This window comes from Pinus tabuliformis, chromosome 3_1 (assembly GCF_031772625.1).
Source record: "Pinus tabuliformis cultivar Carrire ecotype Pingquan chromosome 3_1, CPIR1, whole genome shotgun sequence".
Classification (NCBI taxonomy): Eukaryota; Viridiplantae; Streptophyta; class Pinopsida; order Pinales; family Pinaceae; genus Pinus; species Pinus tabuliformis.
This window is the reverse complement of record NC_142301.1, coordinates 367,885,230-367,910,891: the sequence shown is the minus strand read 5'-3', so window position 1 is coordinate 367,910,891 and position 25,662 is coordinate 367,885,230. Positions and strand designations below refer to the sequence as shown.

The following is a 25,662-nucleotide window of genomic DNA, read 5'->3' as shown; positions in this document are numbered from 1 at the left end:
TTTGTCAAAGAGGGGTGTGATTAATCCATGAAATTGAATTTTAAATGGATTACATAAGAGACATCAACAATAAATAACTAGAGTAAAATTCAACAAAAACTTAATTAACTGAACTAAACTAGAACTGATTATGACACTTAGACTAACAACTATGAAACCTCGTAGGTGGTTGGAATTAGCTTCTACAATAGTTGGTCAATATTGTCTACTCATTTAGGGGTACACCCAGTCTCTAAAAAGTATCAAGTAATGTCAAGACAAACAAAAAAAGTGGACAAATCCTTCATTAGGCATTTTGTGTGACATTCAAATGTGCATAATATTAAATGAAGGCATAAAAGGGTGAATGCTCTTAATGATAAATCCAACAATTGTTGTTATCATGTTATTATTCATTCTCCAATGGCCTCTTGTGACACATCTGGGTTGAACCAGTCAAACTAACTGATTCCAATTCCAGTTCAATCCATTTTTTAAATAATGGATTGAACCTTTCCCTACCTAATTTGCATCCACTATTACGGGCTTTTTTTTATTTCTATTCATCATTGGTATTTTTGCAGCAAGAATTTGTGGCATACAAAAGAGGACCAAATTTGTAGAGTTTTAGCGTTGTTGTTCGGCAGAAGGTGTCTCATTAGATTTTATTTGTGCCCATTTATTGCACTTAACTAAAGATATATGTTTCATTGACTTGGTGTTCAACACTAAGGTTTTTCTATTGGTCATTGATGCTAATTTCATTTTTTTAATGGTTTCACCCTCCTAAAGATGACATTCTTCTTTTCTAGGGATTTTAGCACTTCTTACTGTAAATTTTGTAAAGGATAAGAAACCATTTGAAGTTCTAAGTCTGGAAGGGTTGTTACACTTCAACATTGAGATTATGATTTTTTTTTGGTGAATGTTAGACATTTGGTTCTCTTGTTTTCTTCAACATCTACATTAGGCACTAGTGATTAAATTTGGCTTTGGGCAAAGAGCTTATTTTTTTATTTATACCAGTTGGGAATTCCTAGTTCCCTTGTTGCACACCTCTCTTGCCCTACCAGACAACTCTAAGAACCACATCTCTATTATCTACCTGATTGGATGCACATATCATAGTTTTGTCTTCTTTACTTCTGTATTAAGTTTGTTGTGGGAATATTTTGCTTAAAGAGAGGCCTAATAGTGGTGCATTCTCAATTGTTTAGAACACCGCTCATTTAATTGATCTAGAGAAAATGGCTAGACTGGATGATTTGTTAGACTTATTACGCACTCTAATGATGTCTATTGTTCATAACAAATTTAAAATCAATAAGGACACTCTCTCTGACATTTGAATATGTTTGCAAAAGGCACAAGACAAGATTGAGTTTTTGGAGCTTGAATCTTAGCAATAGAAAGATGAGCTACATCATAAAATTCATCGTTCCAAACTAGCTTTTGTTCAAAATAATTATTTTTTTGTGTTTGAGACATACTCCCATTAACTACCATAAATTGATCAAATTAGTGAGCTTTAGGTTGATTCACATCAAGTGTCGATTTCAGGAGCATATTTGCATTAAGATACAGAGGTTATGGTTGCACTTACCAAGTCCATCATTAAAACCTAGGAAGAACTTAATAACAACTAGAACAGAACCAACCTTGGATATGACAAGGATGTTTCCTTTCACGTTCTTTACTCTTCTAATCCCATCAAGTTTCAAAGTTCTTAGAGTTGTTCACCTTCACCTAGTTAACATCATGCTCCTCTTCCACAGCCACATCATATTTGAAAATCTCAACCTTGTCATCGGGTCAGCGATGTGAAAGATTAGTGTTTTTATCTTCACCCTTGAATTGTGGAAAACACACACATTATTCAGATAAATACTCTAAACATAAGACTCCCGCAAGAGAAAATATTCACCTAAGATGATAAACTTCTTGTCAATGGTCTTCAATGACTAAAAATATATATTGGTCATACCTTTAAGTTCACGCTCGGGTATTGAAACATCTTGCAGTTGAGATTTCTTCATCCTATCACCTTGTATCTTATAAGGGGGAATTGATGGCCAATTACCAAATTCAAAGATTTATTAAGTGAGCCAGAATTAGAGTGAGCTACTAGAACCTAGAGCCATAGTTATCCATAGACATATTCAAAGTTGTAGCTAGAGACGAATTCATGTTTCATCGGCTTGTTTTTGCTTGGTGGTCTACCTTAAATGACCACTTGTAGAGGACTTCAATTTCTGCTACATCAGTTTATGGTCATTTATACACTAGCATTGGGGAGCACTTCCACCAACAGAAGAATTTATCTTCTCTACAAAATTGAAATTTTTCTAGGAACTACTTCGAGCTTTATTTCTAGAGTTGGTGGTCAACCTTCAACCACCACTAGTAGAGACCTCAAGCTCTCCCACCTCATCTAGTTTCTGGTCTTCCTTAAACCACCATTTTAGAGAGCATATCCATCCATTAGTTGTCATGCATTTTTGCATTTCATATTTCTTCTTATACTCATATACACCCCTTCATATTGAGGGAGGAGTGTTGGACACCTAATCTATTAGGGTTGGTGTGGATGAATGTGAACTGTCACAGAAGTCCAAGAGACCTCTTGAAATATAAAATGAAGGGTTAGACATATTTATTAATATATACATATTTCTGAATAAAAATGTGTCACACATTTATCCAATCTACTATTTACACTTTATGAATTTAACAATTATTAATCAAAATTTATCTAGTAATTAAAAATCTAAAAAAATCATCAATTAGTATAATGATGCTTACAAACTAAATTATAGTTAAAATTTAAAATAGATTCAAAAAATTATATCTTAATTTATAGATAACAATACACCAATAAAGAATTAAAAAATAATCTTTTATTATATCAAAATTGAATTTCACCCCAAAATATAAAATATAATGTTATAAATAAAATTCACTTTATAATTCTAAATATAAAACTTATGAATCTCAAAAGTTCCCAACACTATATTTAAAAAAACTAATAAATTATCATAATATTTAACAAATAAATATTAAACAATATAAGTTACTTATTACTTACCAATATATTTAAATACTTAAGAAAATAAAAATAAAACATCTTCACTACTCTAAAATTTAGATAAATATAAAAATACTAAATCTATAATAAAAACATTAAAATATGAAATAATAAAAATGATTCTATAGAATTTTAATTTTCCCATACTAAATAATAATAATAATTTTATATATAATTTTATTTTTTCATATACCTTAAACATTTATTTATATTAGAAAAACACAAATGTGATAAGTAAACCTACACATAAAACTTATCTCCATGAAAATAAATTGTCTTCTTGTTCCTCTTGGACACATCTTCCAAATTAAAAGATAAAAATGTATTAATAATGGTATATATATATACATATTTCTTATAAATGTAAAAAATTATCTCAATAGTGTATACTATTATGTATAATAATAATTAAAAATAAAAAAAAATATATTATTTTAATATAAATTAAATAAACACCTCTAAATAAATTATAACGTCTGAGTATAGCCACTACTCAAGTTAGTTATACTTTGAACCAGCCATATCACAATAAATAGTTTAAGAGGGCAATTTATAGCTATAATCTACACCGAAAACATATGATATCACAATAAAGTTTATATAATTTATTTTATGACTGAAATGGCATCCAATATCACAAGATTTCTCTTATATGCTCCGACAAAAAACCATTTTCTGGCAAACAATTTCTGGAATCCGAACGGCACCCAGAAGAGGTCAGGAGTGATCCCGAGATCAAGGATATCTTGGATTTTGAAAGGACGGCCATAAAACAGTCAAGTCAATCTTTACATTCCATGAACATTCTTCAAGGCTTTTCAATGTTTTATTCTAGTATGTAAAATAATAAAAATAAACCCTCAAACCTCTACGGCCGTTCTTAATTTATAATAGCCAATGCCCACTAGGTATAATAATTTATATCCTAGGAGGGGACGAGTAATGGAGGACGTCAACGTTGTATTCGACGACTGCATTGCCGGATTTTAGATCGAAAGAATGAGTGCGGGCTAGTGCGTAGCCTTCAGCCAACCGAAACAATCCGCTGCCTCCCACGATGGGCATTACTCTCACCTCATCGAAGACTGCTTTCTTCCCTACCATTGCAAGGGTGCTGCCGTTGTACTGCCCGCTCTCAAACACAGACGTCGTTACCATTAGGAGTTGCAACGTAGATACCCTGCGCTCTGCCAACCATTTTGGAGGTCGCTTCCGGCCCTTCGGTAAGCCAGTCGTCCATAACCGTAACCATGCCGAACTGAGTAAACGAAGAATTGGTTGCGGCAGCAGACGCCACCTCCACGGCCGTCACATTTGTACCCACCAGCAGGTCGTGGAAATAGAAATACAGGTGGCTTACCTTCAACAGCCCTAATTTCGGTTTTGCCTCTACCTCCGCTATGTTAAGGTAAGCCAACAACAGTACGATGGTCAATGTAATAGTTGCTTCCGAATAACCCATTTTCGCTCTTTCTCCAAAATAAAATGCCTCAACGCCGAGGAGAAGAGAATAAATGTGTATGGTGATGAAAGGCTAGCCCCAATTTTATAATGCAGATGCCCGTGATGAACACGCTTATCTTGGGGGCCACTGTTGTATTTTCACTGTTATTTTGTCTTGGGTTGCCACGACCTTCTAGCAACTTCAACTGTTATTTTGTCGTACTTCTACTGTTATTTTGTGGTGGGCATAGAATTTCTTGTTTGAAGGCAACATTTTCTGCGCTACGTGAACCAGTGGACTTTGATGGCAGACTTCAATTCGTTTTTCCCCATCAAAGAAAGATCGCCGACGAAGATTTCGTATACATGTATGAGATTCTTTGGTCTAAGAACTACCACCTTTGGAGTGCCACATCTTCCTTAGTTGTTGGATACCATACCTAAATTAAATACAAATATGTAACGGGTCTCTTACGCTACCTCGTCGTTTCAGGGAACCTCAACTTTTCCAGATCATTGACTCAAAGGTTTGAGAAAGACATTCAGGAGGTCACGAGGGAAGAATGAGTAAAGTCCAATGCCCGGGTGTTTGGCATTTCACACAGCAAGTGCATAAGTAGAGGAATTGTTTAATTATTATTTTTAAACTTAATATATTTTGTGATTAAGAAATATCGGCAAAATAAAGCTCAAGCTTTTTGTGATCTATATTTTGATTATTTGAAGATATTTTCAGAAGAAATCACATTGGTAGAATGAGGCCAATACTTTTTGAACCAATCAGTAAGGCATATCATCAAGTCCTCATAAATAATCAGATAATAGCTTCAACTCCTTATTTAACTTGAAGCTATGATCTGATTGTTCATCATATCTTGATGATGTACCACTTAGTTCGAGCCTGGTTTTAACAATGTGATTTAAAAAATAAAAATTTTAATAAAATTATTTAATTATTAATTTTAAACTTAATATATTGTGTGATTAAGAAATGAGTTTTTTCAGAGTTAAAAACATGAGAATTGTTAATTCATTAAATTCATTTATGTAAGGCAAATAATTAGGAGTCAACGTATTTTTTCATTATAGAATTGTTAATTCATTAAATTCATTTATGTAAGGCAAATAATTAGGAGTCAACGTATTTTTTCATTATGCACTTTTCACTGATGTAAGAAGTAACTTTTTTGAACTGAACATTTTAAATGTTTTTTAATATCTTAATATGTTCCATTATGGTAGGTTAATTTTAAACATATTCGTAATACCCCAGTACATTGATGGTTAAATTTTAATATTATTTTAAATTATATATATATATATATATATATATATATATATTATAGTATAGTATAGTATAGAAAACGTGGTTTTATTTATATATTATGTATTGTTATAAGAAAATTAAATTAATAAAGATGAAAAAATAACATTAATGAAAATGGATTACATTTTTGGGTCAAATGTGGTGATGAAATTTTATGTTTCTCCGGTTGAAGGCTTCAAAATTTATATAAGCGTTGTGAATTTTGATTCGGAGTAAAAAAAGCAATATGTGGAGAATTATGTTGCTATACTAATGATATTTTTTGCAAAAAAAATAGCGTCATATAATCTTTCAATTTTCCATTAAATGCAATACTTTTCCTTGAACATTTTCGCACATCTTAAAAGGTATGTGTGTGTTCACCTAACATAACATAGTCTAAAATGTGTGATTATATATATATATATATATATATATATATATATATATATATATATATATATAAAAGCATGATCCACATGGAAGGAACTAAGTTTTTCATATGAAAATTTTATTTTTTTATACAAAATTATATTTTTTATTAACTTAGTCTAAAATTATATTTTTTATTAACTTAGTCTAAATTATATTTTTCAAAGTTGGCGAAGTAATATTTCAAATGCATTTTGGAGACATTTGTCTTATGTAATATTATTTTGAACTCATTAAATAAAGTGAAAAACCAGGAGTACTTTTTTGAAGAGGAATCGTAAGAAAAGATAATGGTTTTTTTGGGATTTTTTCATTGTGTATATTTTATGTTACTGATTTTTGACTCAGCCCCTTTGAAACTGTGGAAAAATAATTGCAAACATTACGTTTAAAACAAATTAGAGGAAAAAGTACCATATGAATTCGAAGGTGTCAAACTCATACGTCATTGGATATATGATTCTTTAATGAATCCAACATGATTAACTCTGCCACTTAAGGACAAATTATGCCCTATATCCACTAGGGTACAAAATGGGGTTGCATAGAAATATACATAAGGGTGCTGAAGTTGTGATTTCTAGGACCCCATAAGCGTAATCGAGCGGTTAATTTTGAAATTCAAATAGCTCGATCAATTAAACCCTCGATCAAGCCCTTAACGTTAAATAAAGGCTTGATCTAGCTTTAAAGATCGATCTAACCTATAGCTCAATCTAGCTTTAAGGCTCGATCGAGCCACTTTTTTAATTCCATGCCTAGGATAGTAGTGGCACAAAATTTTAAAAACATGGCTCAACCAAGCTCCTAGATAACCTGAGGTTACGCTATTTAAAGCCCTCAAAACAACTTGATCGAAGGCTCATATTTTTCTCGACCAAGAGTCCAAAATGGCTCGATTGAGATGTTTATTTTCACTCAAAGCACACCCTCTCTAACCAAAAAGTGTAACCCTACTTCGTGCGCTCCCTCTTTCATAAATACAATTATTATCAAATTATATGAAATATTTTTTTAAAGTTTGTTAATAATATTGTTATCTTTGGGGGAGTTTGGAGTGGAAAGAACTTAATTAATTTATAGTAAATTTTTTTGAAAGTTTGTAATATAAGGATTTCAAGTTATGTAGAAATGAACTTAATTAATATATAATAAATATTTTTGAAACTTTATAGCTATATATATCTCAAGTTATGTAGGAAAATGTAGAGAATGATAAAGAGTTTGGATTTCCCATGATTAATTTGTGATAAAAGTTTTGAGAAGAAGTGAGAGGATTTCAAATATATAAAATTATAGATTATGATTAAAGAATTTGTATAAATTATTTTTATTTATTAAAAAATAAATATATCTATCTTTTATATTTAATTTAAAAATATGTGTTTTTTTAATTAAATATTTTATATTTCTTTTAAAATAAAATTACATCCATATTAAATTTTCTGGTGTCATGGTTTACCACAACGAAAATTAGACCAATGGTAAAACACAATGACATTATTTCAAAAAGAGTTCATAATAAAAAAAAATTATATTTAATTTTGATACCTATGCCGCTAACAGAAATATGCATAGTATATAACAAAATAGGGCCTAGCTACTCTACCCCTTGCATACCAAAAAAGAGGCTTCTTGAATAGTCAAATGAACCGATAAAAATAAAGCATATAACAATGCTCAAAGCCACCCAAAAAAACCATGAAAGAAATTACAAGGGAGTTGAGACCTCAATATGGACCAAGTCCCTTGAGCTATATAGGTGAGCAGAACCCCTACCTCTATAGAGTGTGTCCTCAATTCAAGATAAACTATTGCCCATGTCACGATGCTCCAACTGTATTTCATCAAGTTGTAGAAGGATCTCTTACTTAGCTTCTTTATGTTCAATGAGGAATTTGTCAAGTAAAGTCTAATCTTTCCAATATAGGTTGATAGTGTGCAAGTACTGGTTTTGTCGAGCTCTAGTGTGACTAGTCTCTAGCACTTAGTTTTCCACCAAATCCAGTACCTCTTAGTCCGAGTGATCTTCCCAATCAATTACATCCTCTGGATCAACCACGTGAATTCCTTTCATTATCTTGGGTGGAGTTTGCATTCAATAATGGTGAGTAGAGCAATGGGCACACGCCTGAGCTCGAGAGACCATATGCATCCCATGACAAGAGTGAGCTCTCTATTGAGGCATGAAAGAGGTAAAAAAGGAGGTCGGCTAAGAGAATAGAGTGAAAAGGAATAGTCATGTCTTGGAGGAATGAAAATGAGTGAAGAACGAGGGTTGGGGAAATCGACCACATCCCTTGAAAACTAATTAGAGTAAGAACGCTTAAAGGGAAGGTCTCAAAATGGTACGGGAGTTGGGAGAGGGTGGATGAAATACCAACACAGAAAGTTAGAAGATACCTTATCTAGGACTCAAGAAAGAGGAAATATAAACTAGCTACTTGAGATAGGAATAGATAGAGAGTCCCTATGAGGCTAATAGTAGAATAATGAAACCAACTTGGAACTACAAATGCTAAAAAACAAAACTTCAAACACTGAGAAAGGAGATCCAAGGCTTAACATTGAACAACCATTGAACTTCTTCAATGTAGATTGGATGAAAATTATTTTATACCTATAGAGGTGGCCAATAGAGAAAAGCAAGTTCAAACTCCCTGTAGAGTATGTGCTTGTAGTGGCTCTTATTAATCACTAAAGCAATGAAATACTTATAAGAGAAACTCTAAGAAGAGAGATTGGGGGAGGGGGGCAGGCTCTAGGGGCCTGGTCCTTCCCATAAAAGAAAGAACCTTGCAACCATATATTCTAGAGATGGAAATGAAATCGCAATGTAAAGGACGTAGAGTGACTCAAGAAGATATAAAGAAGAGAGGCAAAAGAGTATAATATTCATATATTAAACAATATAATTTCCACTTTGAAATATAAGATCCCTCGTCATACGATTTTCCAAAACCTTCACACTGAGGTTAAAATGAGAGCATACAAGTTTAAAATTAATGTGTAAGGGTGTTGGATCACACCCCCTTCCCCTCCAAAACATTATTGATCACTCCATAAAGAAAATTTTAAAAATAGTTTGAAGAAAATTATCAAAAATTATAATTCCACTTAATTTATAAAAAATTAATTATTATAATTTTAGCTTATTTTGAGTTTATAATTTGAGTTTATTTTCAGAAAACTCAAATAGTCAAAATGAATGAGAATGGAAATTTAGTGCATAAAAACTATATAATTAAAAAAATGAGTTTCTTCTCTTTCCTTTTTTTAAGTTCATATCCAACTCTAACCATAAAGTTAATTTTTTATTTGGCTTTGAATTTGAAGTATAAAATATATAAATTTGAATTCTTTTTATAAATGTTTTTAGGATGTAAATTAGTTACCAACATGTAAAGGTTTTCAATTAAAAACCAGGTTTAATGTTTTCTATGATAGGGGTAGTCATATACATCGGATGATTATAATGGTATTATCGTAATAGACTATCTTATTTACAAATCCATCTACTTGCATACTTTTAATTTTAATTTTAATTTCAGTAATTATTAGCTGGATAATAGGGATTAAACCTTCGTGGAATGTTTATTGCAATGCAACAAATCATAAATGTCATCATAATGTGATGATCAACAAACCATGTTGAAATGTGATGAAAAACGAACATTATAAAAATGTGATGAACAATATTGTCAGCAAAATGTGACAAACAACAAAAAATGTCACAATATGATGAACAATGTTCTAATGTGATGAATAATAAACATTGTCAAAATATGACGAACAATAAACGAAGTAGAATTGTGCCAAACAAAAAATGACATCGCAATGTAATGAAAAATAAACATTATGATAATGGGATGAACAATAAACATTGTTTTTGTGTGACATGTGCAACAAATGACATCATAGTGTGATGAACAGTAAAATTCATCGCAATTGGACAAAATAATGATGTTGTTATGTGACAAAAAGAAATATTGAAAACCATGTCCAACAATGTTTAACTAAGTCAACCATGATCTTCAATTAGTTGATCGAGGTCAAAAGTGGTCAACTATGGTAATATCTGGTCAAGCATAGTCAATCATAGACAAGGTCAACCATCACTACTACATCAAGGGTACTTTTAGGACTTTTTTTTAAGACAAAAGAAATCTTTTGTCTTAAAAAGTCACTTTTTATTTTAGTTATTTTACATTAAAATTTAATATCAATTGAATCGTCTTAATTATAAAATTTAAGACAAAAACAGTTTGAGACAAAAATATTTTAAGGCAAAACTTTATATTTAAGACAAAAATAGTTTAAGATAGAAATATTTTAAGACAAAACTTTAAATTTAAGACAAAACGTTTTAAGACAAAAATATTTTAAGACAAAACTTTATATTTAAGACAAAAACAATTTGAGACAAAAATATTTTAAGACAAAACTTTATATTTAAGACAAAAACAATTTAAGACAAAATTATTGTAAGACAAAACTTTATATTTAAGATAATGACCACTTAAGATGAAACTCATTTAAGAGAATTAACAATTAAGACAAAAACATATCAATTTAAGACAATATTATCTAACAACTGCAAAATTGACTCTGATAGTGCACCCTAAGTCTGTCATCTTGTAGGCTACTATTGTCTTGCACCTATATCGAGGTTATTTTTTCACTTGCCATTCATGGTACCTTATATAAATACAATGATTTGTTGGGATTTTCGTTTTATGAGGGTAGTCAACTCTAAAGAATGCGACAAATTTTCCTTGCAAGATTTCCTGGACATTAATTCCACTGCTATCCCTTTGATCTTTGTTGATACGATTAGAGACAATTTTTTTGTTGTTGCATTTAGCTGGTGAGTCACTTTGGTGCTTACTATTGCAAAGTAGTTGATAAACTAACTAAATTATGGACTTCTTCTCTTTGTTATGTGATTAAGCCTCGAGTTTAAATTTCCCTTAATATGCATCCCATTAGACTTTGGATCTATCTCAAGGTAATTAGTTGTAAGAAAGATTGTAATATGGTTGGCTGGCTTACAATTGGGTGGAGAGTTGAAGTCCTTCGTTCATTTTCAGTCATCATTAAGCACACAGATTGATAAGCATACATTTCTTATGTGTATTTCCTTATGGAGTGTGATGAATATTGTTACATTGTGAATGGTGCAATATATTGCGTGTTTGTAAATGTAAATGAATGTCTGAGTTCTGATGCTCATTGTCTTTGTGATTATAACAATGTCATGTATGCACATGAATTTTAAAGTGTGCCTAGAATATGCTATTTATTATTATGTGCATGGTGAATGTTATTTGTTCATATTCAATCAATTGATTTCCAAATTTATGGTTATGCTTAGTTTAACCAATCCATACGCCAGTTATTTTGTTAAAAAAAGGATTTAGGTATCAAGAATTGGGCCATGAGTCTCCTTAAAACTACAGGAGGGTGGGCGCACAACAGTTGTAGTTCTACTTTATGAACCTAGCCTAGTTTTCCTTTTAGTATTCTATGAGGACTCTGGTTCTACAAATAGATTGCGTTGTTGCATGCTTATGACCATAGGTGTAATGGCACCCCTTGATCATGCAACATGGTTCTTGCTACTCCCACTATTATTTTTTTCTTTCTTTCAACTAACCCATTTTGTTGTAGGTTATGGGGTGTTATCAGTTCTCTTCTAATACCATCTTTGGCACAAAAGTACTTAAAGGTGCTAGATACATATTTTCCTCCATTATCACTTCTCAGGGCTTTCAATTTCTAACCAGTATCCTTTTAAACCAATGCTTTGAATTCAAATTTTTTTGAGAAAACTTCAACTTTCTTTTGCATGAAGAAGATGCAACATTTTCTTGAAAAGTCATCAACAAAAATAACATAATGCTTGTGTTTTGTTGTAGAGGTTGTAGAAAATGGTCCACATACATTAGAGTGGACTCACTCCAATATTACTATAGCTATGTTATCTTGGACCTAGAAGGTGGATTTGAAAAATTTCCCCAATGCGTATCCGTTGCAGACATCATGTTGGTGAAGGGTACACCCCTCCATGTGGGGGGGTGCGGGGGGGACTTGTCCCCCCCGCAGGGATCCGGGGGCGATCCCCCCGACTGGGGGAGTCGGGGGCTAGCGGTCCCCCGGCAGGGGCTCAGGGGCAGTGCCCCCGAAGCTAAAAACAATTGTAAAATTGCCTTGTAAAAGTATAGTAATTTCAAGTCAATCTGGGCCGTTCATTAGGCGGATGATCTGACAGTAGAACTTATGTTTAGTTTAGGGTTTTTTTCCCTAGAAGGCAACCCCTCTCTTTGTATGAGGGTATTGTATTTGAGGCTGTGAAATAGATGTGTATTCTATGAGGGAGAAACAGAGAGGTGAGACTGTGAGAGAAAACAGAGGATATTACAGCGGATTTGCTGTAGGTTGTGTTTCTTCATTTTGTTGGATAATAGAAAGGAAGGATTGACTGTTCGGGGTGGACGTAGCCCAAACTGGGTGAACCACGTATATCTGTGTCTCTCTTGTTTTGTGCGTTTTTCTGTGTTTATATTTCTGCAATATTTTATGTGTTCCATTGCTCCGTAATATATAATTTCCTAACAATTGGTGAAGGGTGCATTTCGAGAGACCAATTGTAATTTGCTACATGATTTTTAAGGCCCCATGGTGTAAGTCTCCCATGTGTATGTGCCAGATTTCTCCAACATCCCAACTCTGCACTTCTCCTAACTTACTACTTAGTGTAATGCAAGCTTCCACCTCAAGTTTGTATAGGTTCTTCACACAAACTCCAATTTGTTTCACTTGCCCAGTAGCTACATGTCTCAGAAATGATTTCCCCTTAATGAAAACAACATCATAGGTATGATACTCCAATAAAACTATAGAGATCAAGTTCTTCTTCATCCAAGTACATACATGACATATTTCAAATGAAGATGGGAGCCTAACTCCCTCTTAAAGGTTACAGTACCAATTCCTTTGGTATTGTACCACCCATCATCCCCAATTTTTATGTGCATCTAGAGATCCTTCTCCTCTAGGCTACTAAAGAATGTTTTACATCATGTCATATGGAACTAGGCACCTAAATATATATACCACACACTCCCCATTATAGTGTTTTCCATACATGCAATCAGGGTGAAGTCTAATTTGAATTTTGAGGCAAGTGCTTCACCTCCTGCTCCTCTTGAAGGCTTCTTGTTATACTTCTTGTGCGAACACTTTGTTGCATAGTGCTCGAATTCATGGCAATGAAAACATTTTATCTTACTCAAGTCCTTCTTCTTAGCATTGTTCTAGCTAGTATATGGTTTTCTTTGGACGTTCATTCCCTTCACTCCATTCCCTTCCCAACCACGGGAAAATTCTCTTCCTCCTTAAATTTGGATGTTACTCCATCTCTAGTGTTCAATTGAATTTCTTCCTGCACTAAATTAAATCAAAGTCTCTCCCAATTTTGTAATGTGTCCTGTCCATTTACAGAGTCCCAATAGTTGTGCCAGGATTTTAGAATGCCTAAGAGGGCTAAGATCATTAGTTCTAGAGAGGGAATATTTTCTCCAACTCCTCCAAGCTCATCTTGACACTCAGTGAACCCAGAGAGTAATGTGGAATGGTTTCTCCTTTCTGCAATTAGATATTTCTGAGCTTGCCCATCAATGCCAATCCTATTGGTGTGTTAGGATTCAAAGTAACTTTTCCTTCCCCTAATATTATTTTTTAACTTGAGGAGGTGGAGGATTTTGACGATGGCATATTATGTTCTTCTAAGCAATGTGAGTAGGCCTTTTACTTAGATGTTCTAGGTAAAAAAAATTATTCATATGTTGTTAGATACGATCCAAGAGGAAGGTCTGTAAATTATAAATAATTGTGGTTGGATCAATATATTATTTTGCAACCATATTTTAGAGTGGAATATTTGGAGGAATCAACTTTATGTGTCATTTTTACTACTTCTCCCTCCTTGAAAATTTCTAGAGAAAAGCTTTAGGATCCATCTTGAGGCCTTAAATGACCACATTTTTTGGTCTCAACCTTATTATGGACCTCGATTCCATAATTCACATACCTGTTGATAGCGAAAAATTTCCCAACAATAGTTTGTGACTCTCTATGGTATGAGGCCCCGACTCGACCTCACAAAATTTGGTATGAGAGGACCATTCAAATTTTGGCTCAACTCCCATGCTTAGTTGTGTGTAAGTACTATGATATGTGTGTGATCATTACAATGATGGGTGCACCTATGGGGCTAGTAGCTATACTGAATGAAAGAATGCAATAATTTAACCTATTTAAAGGGGGAAATTGATGAGAAAATTTGAGGTGATGAGTATAAAATTACATATATCCACATTTAAGGATTGTTTATTATAAACTTGGAAGGCATTTCACACTTAGCTTATCAAAACAAGACATAGAATAGTCATTGACCAAAACAATAAGTACCCAATGTTGAAGGCAACCAAATTGAAACCAAGTACAAGGGATGATACTTCCCAAAGATAAAATGTGCAATTCTTCTTTTCCAGTAAGTCCTTATTAAGTACCTTTTGAATCTGAAATACATTGCAGGAAACTGTCAAATTCGTTAGGAAGTAATTGAGGAGAACGTTAAGAGTATCTATGCTATCCATTGGTTCTCATAGTTTATTCTTTACTTTTTTAAATAGGACACTTTCATACTCAAGTATAAAGGATAACTCATATGTCTTTTGTTTCTTATTCTGCTGCTATGATTGCTCTTACTATTCTCTCATTTGGACATTTTCAGTAACAAGTTGATGAACTAGTTGTTGCATTGATTCCAATCGGTCATCACTTTGGCTTAGGCAAGCTAGTTGTAGTTTATCCATAACTAAACTTATGCAATTAGTCTAGACAACTTCCTTTTCTTTCTTTTTTCATAGCATGATAATCTCCTTCCTCATTCTCTTCCACCTCATAGAATTTTCTCTAGAGACAACATCAAATAGTTGAAATACCTAAATATCCAATACATCTTTTGGATCATATGCTAATTGAATCAGTTTAAGTTATTTTGTTGAGGTAAAATGCCCCTTCATTTTCATTGATTCATAATTGTGTATTATATTATGTGTTCTTATGTTATCTTTTTAAAATATACATATTTCAAATTTTGTTCAATTTATAAGTTTAAAAACATAACAAATACATATCATCATACAAGAAAAAAACATGGGAAGTATACGTTTTACTCAATTTGCATAGGATACAATGTATTGCCTTTAGGTAACAAATATCATATTGGGAAAAATATCCTTTGGATGTAGCACTTTATACGGGTAAGAAACACTCTCCTTTGAAGGGTATTGGTCGTTGCATTAATTCAAATACATAATTTTTCAATATACTTAAAACAAAATATGATCTCTCAAAAATGTTTCTTATATCCATAAGACATAGATTAAGTTCAAATAGCAAATAAAGTCATAAATGAAGGAAAATGGGTAGTATTTAGAAATGGAAAGATAGTATTAGGGATAGAGACCATAATGATACTAATGATTTGGAATTTAGGACATTATCACCCTGTTTTTAGAGTTGTCATGGATTTACGTGGCATAAAATTTGTTTGCTAAGTTTTCTCTTTATGGAGCGAACATTTTATGTTTCGCAAAAACATGAAGTACATATTATGACCTATTTATATAGGATTATATGTCAATGGGAAAGGTAGATTTAACCTGGAATGCCAACCTTTTTAAAGATAAGAGGACATGTTTCCTCTTGTTGATATAAAAACCAAAACCTAAAAGTTGGGCTACGTAGGCTAATGAGAGACTAATAATTACAAACAAATATTATGACGGAATAAGATAAAAAGAGAATGGTAAGGGAAATTTTTAATTTTTAAATATAGTCCAACATTATTATTTGATGGGAGAGTCTTCAAAAGGCTTCACTGAGGATATGATTTGCAAATATGATGATACACTTACATGATTATCTAATTTATCTGTAATTTTATTTCTAGTTCTTCTTATGTGGGTTGGGATGATCATCAAAATGAAAGGAATGAGAAATGCTACTCATATGAGTAGGATTTCATGTATCAAAATACAAGAAATTATTCTAGTTTAGGTGCATTCTAGGATTCATTTGATTATGTTTATAACAAGTTGAGAATCTCCCGCCCCTTAAGTTTGGTCTAGCCTTGAGTCTACGAAATTAGTAGTACATCTTGCAAGGCTTTCAATGTTACTACATTATTACTATTATATCCCACAAAACATATATAAATGTAGATATGGGATATCAAATTATCCATGAAGATACACACATATCCCACCTTGCTTGGGTTACCATTTCAAGCGCCGTAAAAAAATGAGATTTAGAATATTAAGGGGAGGAGGGATATAAGAGGAGGGAATGGAAGTTATAGAGGAGAAGAGAAGGGGGAAATATTAATTCCTAGAATAGATAACTAAATATAATGTAGCAAGACCTCCTCACATAAGATGTGCTAGTCTTTGTGTATTGAGGTCTACATGATAACTGATTCCTTTACATTGTTTTGAACTATGATTCAATGAAAGTTGTGAAGGAGGGAGTTATTGAATATGTGATAATTCCTCTCTTTCCAAATATCCACAAGAGGATACTTAGAAGGGTATTTCAAATGAGGCTCAAGTTAGGATTTTTAAAAGGACGAGCCCTCCAATTGTTAACAATGCAAGGGAGACTAGATATATCATGATTTTATCTCTTCATGCTAGCTTGTAGATTTCTCAATAGATGATTGCAATAGGGAGAAATCTTACAGAAGTGCTCCATATTTCAACTTCATGAAGGCACAAATAATAGAAAGAGATGTCCCTATGATTTCATTTCTAAATGTTGTTCCAAGTTAAGGTTTTCCATTTAACTAGGGGCCATAGGAAGATGGAAATTTTCAACAATATATTTCTTTGATAGATGCTACTAAAAATGGAATATTTTAGAAATTATTTGAATCACAGTTCCATCATATAGGTCTCACAGATGGAAGGGAATCCATCTCGCTGGTAACCCCATTCTAGTTATCTACTAAGTTCGATATCAAGATGATTCTTTACTATATCTTCCACCAAAAGTTTGACCAAGCCTCTTGAACTGTGACTTTATTCCATCCTTCACAACCATGCATGCAAATGCAACTACAGCTCGAACTTCCATCATTGGATGTTAAAGAAAATGTTTTCATTGAATTTTTCCAGCAGATCTAAGGTCAATGTTCAAAAAAAATATAATTGTAAACACAGTTTCACCTTTGTCATTTGTACTTTGTGTACTAAAAAAAATAGCTCCCTTATTTACACCCGTCATTGTAAATTTCATTCCATTCTTCCTGAATGTAGTCACATTGAATTAAGTAGTCCATGTGAATCCTTTGCTTGGGCTCAAACTATATCAGAATATAGTGAATAAGATGGTTGTATTATTTGAAGAGGCCTTCATTACATTGGAAAAACAATAATCAAAACCATAGCACCAAAAATGTGACAAGTTTGGTCTCATAGAACATGACCTTAGACCTTTAGAGATAATGAAATGTAGTTATAACATGTGAAAAACTTGATCAATTCAATTTAGTACTTGTAATTTTTCATATAGCACTTGCTATAACATAGTTTTAGATAACACTTGTTGCATAATATGTTTGGTTCAATGCGAAAAGTACGCAAAGAAAAAAGATTGAAATTAGTGAGGTCCATGATCCTGCTTTCCTTGCCATGACCTCCAAGCCCACCTATCTGAATTTGTGACCTAACCAACTGGAAAAAACCTTTCCGACATCCTAGCCCTATGGAACCTCCACAAATTCCCTAACCCTCTGTGCCCAAGCCCTAATTTCCACCCATAATGTTTTCAAACCGTCTGCTCAAATCATCAAGTTCCTATCACATCTCTTAGCCTCCTTAGAGAACCCTTAGTATCCAAAATTTTTCAACATTATTCCTCTCCTCTCTCCCCAAAGCATTAGCAAACCCAAATATGGCAAAATGACCAGAGTTCCTTCTCGCCATCCTCTCCTTCCAAGACTTATTCTCTGTCCTTCCCCAAAATATTTATTTCCCATTAATGGTTCACCTACCCATTCTTTAAGTCCCATAACTGACATTCTCTCCCCCCCCCCCCCCCCCCCCCCCCCCTCCCACCAAATAATAAGAATTAATACATAATAAATAATTAAACAATTTTAGTTATTTAATCAAATTCAAAGAGTCATGAGAGGGCCAAAATTAATTTAATATTAAATTATTCATAAGGTCATACTTAAAATCATAGTCAATCTTAATCAATGTTAATGCTAATCATAAGCTTAATCATTAATCAATCATCTATCATAATAGACCATAGAATACTAGCGTATCCATGTGAGTTATGGGTATGTAGATATCATACACATACCTTGTATTTATACCTCAATGAATTTTGTTTTTCCATTTAGTCCAATAGGTTCCTTTCTTAGAGAAACATATCAAGCACTAACATTTATTAATGACTCCTAAATATAAAAAGCTCCAAAGTTGAATGATATTTGATTATATTGGAATTGTTGTCCACTAGTTTTACCTATTAGGATTTGTAAAGGCACTTCAATAAATTTAATATATCAATTCAAATTACACAAGTGACGCCATATAAAGAGAAAAAATTAAATTGAGGTTGGTTATTATCATATTTGCATTGAAATTGTACATTTGTTTTTTGGTTAAGTCGAGAGAAGGAAATCTACTTTCACTACCGAAAAGGGGCAAACAATAAGTTATTTTTTTGCAAGGAAATTCCAAATACATTATCACATTAGTTTAGTGGTTGTCATTTATTAATATAAGTATGAAATTGGGGAATGCAAATGGCATCCAAATGAGAGACCACAAAATTAAAAAACCTTGGACTTTGTGTGAGATCTCTGCCTTATACCCTAATTTCCTTGGGCGTTTCTCCTATGATATGGTGAAGCATGTATCTCAACATAGACTAAATTAAATTAACAACCAATTTTGCACTTGTATGGATATTATATCTCGTACCAAATGGAAGTCGTCCATCATCATGGCCCTCCATATCAACATTTTCTTCAATAAATATCTTAGGCCTGAAGGTAAATGGGCTCTTCCATATAGTTAGGTCTTTTAAAATGGCTTCCACATTAGATCCCTTAGATATATTATGACTGTAACCAATCATCAATATTTTATGTTTTTCTATGCAAAATCATTAGAGAAGTGGGTGAACATGCAAAGGGCCTTTTTTGTGATATATTAATGAATTATAGATGATGAAAATCAATGTCACTCATCATTTTATCTAGTTTGTCTTGTGTTAAAAATATAAACATACCATTCCATGATGAAGATACTAATAAGATCCCACAGAGGAACTATTAATGAATATGATACCAAAAAATAAGCACACACTACAACAAAACCCTGTGATTGGCATCCCTTTTTTCTTTCTTTTTTTCATCTTGAGCCCATTTTTGGTGCTATTTGTGTCCATTTATCAAATATGATGCAAAACTTGATGCAAATTTTGCACTAATACTTACACCAAGTTTAGCACCGAGTATTGTAATACGTTTTGCACCAGATTTTACATAAGGTTTTACGCCTGGTTTTATTCCAATTTTTGTGCCATCCTTTGCACCATGTTTTGCATCAAGTTTGGCACCTAATTTTGTTTCACCAACTTTTGTATCCTCTATTGCATCCACTTTTTGTGCCTACTCTTGCATCAACTTTTGCATCATCTCTTGCATCCTCTTTTGCATCATTTTTTAAATCATTTTTTGCATCCATTTTTGCATTATTTTTTGCATCCACTTTGCACCAAGTTTTGCATCAAGGTTTGTGTCTAGTTTTTTGTCTAATTTTGCATCTAATTTTGTTGCATCCACTTTTACATCTTGTTTTGCATCCATATTTACATCCTCTTTTTCATCTATTATTATGTCTACTATTTCATCCAATTTTCTTGTGCCCTAATTTGCACCTACTTTGGCACCTCCCTTTGCACCCATTTTTGCTTCTAAATTTGCGCCCACGATTGCATCCTCATATACATCTAGGTTTTCATCGATTTTTACATCTATTTTTGCATCCCTTTTTGTATCCACTTTTGTGTCAAGATTTTCATCATGTTTTGTGTCTCATATTGAATCTCCTTTTACATCAAACTTTGTTGCATCAACTTTTGCATCCTATTTTGCATCCATTGTTGCGCCCATGTTTACATTCACTTTTGCATCTTGTTTTGCATCTTCATTTTATTTTTTTTGCATCTATCATTACATTCACTTTTGTTGTGACACAATTTATGCCATGTATTGTAGTTAGTATTGTACTCATGTTTGCTTCCAATTTTGCATACATCTTTGAATCCTCTATTGCATCAAATATTGCATCTATTTTTGCATCAAGTTTTGTGTTGCGTTTTGCATCTCATTTTGTATATTCTTTTTCATATACTTCCATTGCATCCATATTTTGCATCCAATTTTATTTCTCCTGTGGCACCCATGTTTCCATCCACTTTTACATCCCTTATTGCATCTTGGCTTGCATCTAAGTTTGCATCTTTTTCTGTGTCTATTATTACATCCACTTTCTCATCCACTTTTGTTGTGCCACAATTTGTGCCATATCTTGTGACTATCATTGCAACCCACATTTTCTTCCACTTTTGCATCCACATTTGCATCCTCTTTTGTGTCCAAGTTTGCATCAAATATTGTTTATGTTTTTTTCATCTCATTTTGCATATAATTTTACATCCACTTCTGATGCGTCCAATTTTGCATCTAATTTTGTGTCCACTATTGCACCCATGTTTTGTCCATGTTTACATCCCTTATTGCATCCAAGTTTTACTCCTTTTTACATCCAAGTTTGTGTCTTTTTTTTGCATTCATTGTTGTATCCACATTTGTTACAACACAATTCATGCTAATTTTTATGCCTACTATTGCACCCATGTTTTCATCCATGTTTGCATCTTATTTTGTGTCCAAGTTTGCATCAACTATTGCATCTACTTTTTCATCCACTTTTGTGTCAATTTTTCCTTCTTGTTTTGTATCTACTTATGTTATGTCCACCTTTCATCGAGTTTTATGTCTATTGTTGCCCCCATTTTTTTGTTCACTTTTGCATCCATTTTCCAACACTCATCATATTTTTGCATTGATGATAATTCTTATGACATTGACAATTATGAACAAGTGATGACAATGCCAATAATTATGACGATGATGATAATGAATATGATGACGATGACATGAATTGTGATTATTATGATAAGGACAATGATGATAAAGATGACGAGGGTTAAAATGACAATGATGATGATGAATTTAGAAAATCTATGATAGGTTAACTTGATAATGCAATAAAAATCAAAGCAGAATACTATAACCTACTTCTACTATCAATTTGCGGAAGCTTAAATATTGAGCTGAACAATATAACCAAAACAAGAAGAATCAATGGCACAATACACATGAAAATACTTTGGGGAAGGTATCAGATAAAAATCCCACACTATTGTATTATCATACATGGTGGAAATACATAGGAATTATACAAAGCCTTAGCTCTCACAGCTAGGAAACTCTCAGTAGAATCGTCACAGGTGCTCATAGGTAATCTTGGCTTCTCTCCAGCCTTCCTCTCTTCCCTCCAAGCTCTTATTTCCTTGCGTTTTTCCTTGTGGATGCTTAGCCTATTACCAAGTGGAAAAAGAAGCCTTCAAAACTACACAATCCTCAAGGATGAATCCTTGATTGCATGCATGAGTTTTTCTCCATGAGAAAACACATGAAATTGATATTACATTGTCCTTGAACATTAATCTCAACTGGGTCTTTCTCAAAATAGACATGCATGAGTTTATGATGAGGGAATCTTCAATTAACTGGAGTAGCACTAGTTGAGTGCATTAATGCATCAACTGAATGTTAACTCACTATTAGTGCCTCAAGAAGTTTGGAACTAATTTAACTGGACTTAGCTCAGTAAACTGAGTTAACTAATTACAACTCAAATATAACTCAATATTATCTCCTTAATTGAAGCGATAACTCTTGCATGACTTTAGAAAGACTTCTAACTTGAATCTCTCCAACTAATTAATTTAAAATTAATTAATTAATTATTTGCAAGTAGCTGTTAAGACTAAATTCGATTTTAATTCACAATTTAATTCAAGGAAAAATTAAATTGGAATATTCTTGTTGCCATATTTCAGCACTCCCTCTCAACAAGAAAGGGATTATCTGCCACCCCAATCCTGTCTCTATGGAACTTGAATTTACACTTTGACAATGCCTTTGTCAAAATGTTAGCATCTTTCTCCTCTGTCGAAATATACTGCAACAACATGATCCTCCTCGACGTGTGAAAAGCCATGGGAAACAAATCTTGCCTTATGCTTCTGCATACTACCATTAGCAGCTTGATTTATGTTAGGTCCCTATAATACTAGTGATTACCCCATTACTATTGTAGTTGTATCCATTATTAATATTGTTGTGCCCATATTGTTATTACTGTGCCCCATAGAATCCCTCTATTATTATTTTTGTGGCTTTATATTATTATTGTTAGGTTGGCTGGGTTATATTGTGACGCCTTAGACTCCTATATATTGAAAGGAGGTTTTGTCATTTGAATCATCCAAGAATTGTTCATTTATGTAATGTAAAGGAGGTTGCCCCCTCGAAGAGGCTGAATTTTAAGGTGTTGATCTATCTTTTCTATATTTTTGTGAGCTGGTTTCATAACATTTGGTATCAGAGCTTTGGATTCTAGGGTTTTGCTGCTCTAAATAGGTCATCATGGCATTTTCGATATAACGTTTTTTCTGCGACGTTTCAAAAGCTAAAAAAAACCCATTTGAGATGAAATCACACTAAACCTTGGGTCCGAATTTCAGGGCTTTTCAAACTATATTTGGGAAGATATGATCTGAGGAAGTTGGTCTTTTGCAGACTCCTGAATTACATTCCAAAAAGGTGACCTGGGGAAAATCGTCATAACTTTCTCTTTGAGCATCGGATTGAAATTTTGTAAGAAGCTACAGAAAGAGGACGGACTGTAGTTTCTTGTATATATTTTTCAAAGACAAAGGTCGAAACAGTGACTTATGGCACGTCGTATAGGTTCACTCTACTGAACTAGTCTATAGTCAGGTCACTGTGGGAGATTTGGCATAACTCTTCCCTGGAGAATCCAATTTGGATCAGACTGGTGGCATTGGAAAGAGGACATAGAGGGTTATAGCAGGTCAAAATTTCAGAATTGGATGATTTGAAATTATAGAGATACATCAAATTCAATATCAAGCTCTTACAAAGTGGAAAAAAGTGTGTAGTTTTTTTAAATTTTTGCATGAGCTTGGTTTGAAAAATTAGTTTAAAGGAATTCAAAGGGCATGGTAAAGCGTTATTATCAGTAATTGATGCCCCGAGGAAAGAAAATGCAAACACCTAGTAAGCAACCTAAAAGCTCTAGCATGACTCATGAAGAAGAGGAAGAAATGAAACATGATATATCAAAATTACGAGACCAAGTGCAACAAGTGTCACTTTCACAAAAAGTAACAGAATCTAGGATGGGTGGTTTAAAGAAAGATGTAGAAGATAAGATGGATGGTTTAAAGAAAGGTCTAGAAGCTAAGATGGATTGTTTAAAGAAAGGCGTAGAAGCTGAGATGAATGACATGGAAGCTAATTTGAAGATAGGCATGGAAGATTTGAAGACAAGTATGGAAGATTTGAAGACAAATTTGACAAAGTTTCTACAAGAAATGCTTACTAATGGTGAAAGGGTAGTAAAAGAAACTCATGATGAGAACAAAAGAAATGTTAATCATGATTTCATAGACTCTAATGTTGGACCGAAGAACCACCATATTCCAAAAATCGATATGAGGACGTTTGATGGCAAGGATCCCACAACATGCATATTACAGATGGAGCAATTTTTCGATCTCAATAATGTGCAAAACACAAAAAAGGTACGTATTGCAACTTTATATTTGGAACCAAATCAGTTTGTATGGTATCAATGGCTTTGCTCTCGTACACAAATTACCACTTGGGAAATTTTTACGAAAGAATTGACAGCACATTATGAGGATACAAAAAGCAACACTTTTTTTAGCCAATTGATAAGTCTCAAACAAAAAGGTTCAATAATGGAGCACATCGAGGAGTTTCAAAAATTGAACATAAGGGTAACAAATATTCCAGAGGAGCATAGGATTGATGTGTTCATAGGGACTTTAAAGGATAATATCCAATGTGATGTTCGCCTTTGGGAACCTAATTCATTAGAGAAGGCATTTAGGTTAGCAAGAAAAATGCAAAGCAAAATTATGGCAACTAGGAAGCATACCACTCACAACTATAAAGATGGAAGTGTTGTTGTCCCTAGTCTTCCACAACCTATAAGGTTGACACCATAACAATTGGAAGAAAAAAGAGAAAAAGGGCTTTGTTACAATTGTGATAGCAAATACACTAAAGGTCATAAGTGTGCTGAGAAGAAATTATTATACATAGATTGTGAAGAGGAAGAAGAAAAGGAGCAAGAAAGGTCAAGAGAAGAGGATATACTCCAGGAGCAAAGCCTAGATAAAGAAGAAATGAATCTGGCCATATCTTGTAATGCATTGGCTGGAATTACCACTCCTCAAACCATCAAGATAGAAGGACAAATCAAGTAGAAAAAGATAATAGTGTTGATTGATTTAGGAAGTACCCACAATTTTATTCATTGTAAAATAACAAAATAATTGAATTGCTTCCTATATCCAGCACCAGAGTGTCAAGTGATGGTTTCAAATGGAGGAACGATAAATTGCTCTGGAAAGTGCCATAATATCAAGCTATCCATAGGAGAATATTTATTGACTAGCCCAATGCTTTCCATTCCAATGGGAGGTGCTGATGTTGTACTAGGAGTCCAATGGCTACAATCCTTGGGTACAATAGCTTTTAATTTTCAAGAAATTTTCATGAAATTTTCTACGGAAGGAAAGGAAGTTGAGTTAAGGGGTATTGCAGGGAAACCTGGAAAGATAATCAGCTCTAAGAGTATGACAAAGATTCTAAAAAAGGAACAAAGAGGTGTAATTTCACAATTATGTTCGCTAGATGTTTCCACATCGGAATCATCTATTTCTCCAGATCTCCAAAAAGTCTTGGACAATCATTCCAAGGTATTTAAGACTTCCAAAGGTCTCCCACCTATTCATGATCATGATCATGCTATTCATCTGATTCGAGGAAGTGTTCCTCCAAACATCAGGTCGTACAGATATCCCTATGCCCAAAAGAGTGAAATTGAACGTATGGTTGCAGAAATGATAGAGGTTGGTATAA

The 25,662-nt window shown here is 33.2% G+C and overlaps 1 pseudogene; it reads right to left on the bottom strand.

The window, feature by feature from the left end:
- Nucleotides 1-3,982: 3,982 nt before the first annotated feature.
- On the bottom strand, nt 3,983-4,526 carry LOC149187231 (dirigent protein 22 pseudogene; annotated as a pseudogene).
- Between the last annotated feature and the right edge of the window lie 21,136 nt (nt 4,527-25,662).